The sequence below is a fragment of the Ochotona princeps genome, chromosome 32 (genome assembly GCF_030435755.1).
Source record: "Ochotona princeps isolate mOchPri1 chromosome 32, mOchPri1.hap1, whole genome shotgun sequence".
Lineage (NCBI taxonomy): Eukaryota > Metazoa > Chordata > Mammalia > Lagomorpha > Ochotonidae > Ochotona > Ochotona princeps.
This window is the reverse complement of record NC_080863.1, coordinates 8,124,967-8,129,587: the sequence shown is the minus strand read 5'-3', so window position 1 is coordinate 8,129,587 and position 4,621 is coordinate 8,124,967. Positions and strand designations below refer to the sequence as shown.

Below are 4,621 nucleotides of genomic sequence, written 5' to 3'. Positions count from 1 at the left end.
GGACCGCTGTGCGTGGCTGCCAGGGCCATCATACTGCTTGCGAGCAGGCACCAGCCAGGAGGAGCCTCCTGTGGGTGAAGGGCCTTGTGGGGCACCTGAGGTGTGTCCATTATGACATGTCAATTATATAGCAAACGCAGTAAAAGGGTAAATCCTACACAAAGCCAGAACTGGGACACACAACCGCTCCCCTTTATTGGTTGGTCGTGTTTCAAGAGCTCCGAAGTCCGATCCAGTATTTCTAACGGAAGAAAAACCACCCCAAGGTGGCTTTTCACCTCATTCACTTCAAGCTGGGTAGCTTCTCCAAGGTTAATTGAGGGAAGGGGTCATTCTAGCTGGGGGGCAGAACAACTACAGCACCTGAAAAGGGTGCTGTTCCAAGCCTCATAACTGAACCGCTTTCCTTAGAATCTTAGCACCAGACAAGGCTCCTTAGCCAGGAAGCTGCAGGCAGAATTTTAACAGTGCATTACGTAATGCACATTTAGAAGTGTCTGAGAAGGATCCACAGGCTTTTACGGAACCGTCAGAGGGCCCATGGCACAAACTGATGACGAATTCCTTCGTACTTGGGGGCTAGGGAAGTATTCATAATAAGAACTTCTTGCAAATTAAGTTTGTCATCTTGGCCACTAAGAATGCATGTCCCAGAAATCAGGGGCCTTATTTTCCATCTCCTGTTGACAATCAAACGTTGGTTCTTCACTGCAGCTAATTTGGTTGAATGAAACCACTAGAAATGGAAAGATCCCAACAGCTGCCTCAGATCCATACTACACAACCAATCAGGATTTTCTGAACCTGATTTCCTGACAGTCTCAGTTATGACTGCACAGGAGGCTAATTTAAAACCTTTTCTAAAAAGTCCGACAAATGTCCACTTGAGTAATGGTATGCTTATGTGAGCCCACTGTAGATAACCAGATTTTAAAAAGGATCGTTAATCCCTTTATTTGGTAAAACAAATGTTTCAATCCTAATTAACCCCTAGAAGCACTATTTTCCAAATCCTACACTTGATCTTAGCCAAAAGGCCGAGAAGCGATATTTTCCAAATCCTGACTTCCCATAATTCACTATCTTCAAACTTTCTTCTGTTGTTTTCCTGAACAGGAATGAAGACAGGGAGTATCCGACCCGAGCTGTGGTGCACTTCGGCTCAGGACAGCACTGCTCTTTGCTTTCCTGGGACTGAACTGAACACTGGTAGCTCTCTGCAATGTGTTTACTGCCTTTCATGCTGTAATGCTGTAGCGTCTGCAGCCCAGAAAAGCTTGCTAAACACTGTTCCTGAAACCTTCTGCAAGAGCAGAACGCATTTCTTATTTTACAACGGGGTATTTCCTTGTTGATAATACCGACCTGACTTGAGCTTGGTAGCCTTCTCAAGAATCTGCACTTTAGGGGCCAGGGTTGGGACACAGGGAGATAATCCAGCCCGTCATGTGCCAGTTCACCGCCCAGCTGCTCCACTTCCCACCCAGCTCCCTGCTTATGGCCTGGGAAAAGCCGTGGAGGGTGACTCAAGTCGTTGGGCATCAGTACCCACGTGGGGGACCTCAAAGAAACGCCCCCCTCTCCTCGCCTGGCCTCTGTTTGGTCTAGCTCTCACCATTACAGCCATCTGGGGAGTAAACCAATGGATGGAAGATCTGTTAACTCTTTCAGAGAAGTAACTAAATCTACAACAAGGAAAAGCAACCTGCACTTTCGCGATTATAGTGACTGATGCAGCTGACCCAGGGCCTTTCATTTTAAGAGGCACTGGCTTAGTTAGCCACAGGACGTGTGCGGAATCATTTCAATGGTCCAAAGTTACCCAGCAAATTAATGCTATCAGTGGAAATACTGGAGCCATCTAAGTGGTCTGTGCAAAAATGCAAATCTGATTTGGCATTACTGCAGTGCTACTGTATTCTAAAAAAAAAAAAAAACTAAATGAAATATGCTTTATGGAAACTAATCTTTCTCGAAGAAAACCTGTTTCACGGATGCTGTTATTCGTTTAAAGTATTTTGGATCTGAGATAATATATCCCAAGTTTAGTAACTCACCTATTTATGACAAATGTGCAATTAGTTCCTTATTACCTTGCTAATGTTGACCAGCTAATGACCAGCTAATGCTAACCAGCAAAGCAAAGACCCTGTACTGCCGTCACTTAACAAAGTACTTAGTAAAATTAGTTGGCCGAGTCCAACTAGCTGCTCCCAGAAGAGGTTCTCGCCTGACACTTCTCGGCCACTGAGCTCTCAGCTCCCGGCTCCCATCCTGGCCTGAGCCCGCGTGAGCCCACTGAGCTCCCAGCTCCCGGCTGCTACCCTGGCCTGAGCCCGCGTGAGCCCACGTGAGCACTGCAGAGTGGACGATAACAGCTCCACCTGTCTCGGCCTCAAAACAGCATTTAGGTGCAAAATCCATGTGTTGCTTTGTTTCCATATTATGCTCTTCCCAAACACTTGGCGGTATCCCTTTGCTTGTCGGGTTTGTATAATAACTTCCACTGCCAAGAGGAAGTGTAGGCTGCATTACAGACTGTAACGCTGAAAAAGAAAGGTTGATTTTGTGTGTTTTTAATCTATTTACAAACATTACTTTTTCACCTTAGTTTTCTCAACCTCTGCTGTGAATCGAAAACATTAAACATTATTCCTTAAGTGCTTCATCAAGTCGAGCCTGCCTCTGGGGAATGTGATTAATCCTCAGCTCTATTGAAGAATCTGGCAGAGGACTCAGAGGAGGGCAGCGACCTAGGGCATGGATACACTGATGACTCTAGGTCCAATATAGCTTTGATAATGGCTTTATAAAAGGCTTGTAGTCATTGAAGAATTCTTCGTCTTAAAAGAAAATCTATTATTTTTATGCCCAATTAGCTTTATTAGTAGTCTGCCAAGTAGTAAGTATTCATAGTAAAGAGAGAGTCCACACTGCGTTAAGACTTTTAATTTTGTACTGCCATCTTTGAAGGTTAAGCTTTCCCAGTGAGGAGGTAAATAATCTCTATTTATTAATGTCATTTATGCAATTAGTTTATTGTCTTTGAACAGTGAAGCCTTCGCTCACAAGTTACTTATTAACCTGTTAGTTTCTAGTTTTTCTTTAAAACTAAGAGCATTGTCAGTGTGCTATTTCAGAGAATGCTGTTGTACCAAGCACCTGCGCTGTCCAGCAGCCAGGAGTGAGATTATGCAAGACCCCCTCCCCCCCGAAAGGCACTGATTTAAAGTTAACGTGTTTATTTTCTAGCTGCTGTAATAACCCTTTAATTATACTTCTTCCTAACTGTCACTGTGACATGGGGATAAAGCCCTACAGTAGTTAATAGTTACAAGCATTACCTATTTTTGAAGTTTTTAAGTTTCAAATATTCCTCTTGTCCAGAATCTAAGGTCACATTTTGAAATATTTTAAGTTTTACCAGTTACATATTCTTAACCTCCCTTCCCTTAAGAGCACATTAGCTCTGGACGGTTCATGAGCTGCAGTCTGAATGGGAAAGGCTAACCAAGGCTGAGTGTCATGCGTCTGTGTGTCTGATTATAGCGACTCATTAAAAAGTGCTGGCTGAATATCTAATACAGCTCGGCCTTCACTCCACTGAGTTTTAGCATCTCAAATTACTACTAATGCTTCCCTTTGGCCAATTAATATAGCAAGAAGAAATAGTAAAGTACTCACTACATACGCAGGGGAAGAGAAACTTAATGGTTATAAACTTAAACAAAACAACCATAGAAGATATAAGTTCATAGGAAAATCAATAATTTTCTAGCTTTATGTATACAAACAAAATTCAAGTAAGTTCAAAAACTTGTGATTCTAATTCCGGTACCAATATAATGGAAATTACTGTTCTGAAATATTCCTTAGAATTAAAAAAAAAAAAAAAAACACTTGAAAAAAGACATGAAATTCCTTAACCAGCTTCTTGTGTAGTGGGACAGCCTACTTACTGAGTCACAAGTCCGAACAATTGCTGTTTGCCAATTTCCCACCCAATGTCTCCTTCTACTCCTGTTCTGTAGCACACGGCCAGCTCCAAGTGACTGTATTCAGTGTTAGGGCTCACAGGGAGAAAGCAGCTGACTACAGAATGCAATGCAACCGTGGAGGTCTAACCATGGCTGCTCCGAGAGGCCCACTGTGTCAGACAAACCAACGCAGGCAAAGGTAGATGAGGAGTCAGCCGGCGAGGGACACCCGAGAGCTTTGAGGCTGGGCCAATCCCCAATCGTCATCCTGTACTAATGTCTGCCAAGCTGGTGCTGAACGCAGTGAGACGGACGCGTGTGATAGCACACAGATACATTGGCTCTCAAAATAAAAAATGGGGTGTCTCGTTCAAGTATTTAGCACTGGTGTAAACTCTGGTCCCAGGAAGAGTGACACTTCAGATGAGTCTCTAGGGACAACAGAAACCAGCAAATGGCAAACAGAAGACAGGAAGGCCCTGTTCTCTTTCACACCCTAACTCCACCCCCTGGATGCTTAACAGTTATTTAACTGCAGCCACTCAAAGGTTACCCCTTACTGCTTCAGTGGACAGAATAATTAACAAAGTGACATGTTGGAAAGATTAAGGTTCACACTTCATTTATCTCTACAGTTATGAATT

The 4,621-nt window shown here is 43.5% G+C and overlaps 1 pseudogene; it reads right to left on the bottom strand.

The window, feature by feature from the left end:
• Nucleotides 1-930: 930 nt before the first annotated feature.
• LOC118759893 (U2 spliceosomal RNA) lies at nucleotides 931-1,049 on the bottom strand (annotated as a pseudogene).
• Between the last annotated feature and the right edge of the window lie 3,572 nt (nucleotides 1,050-4,621).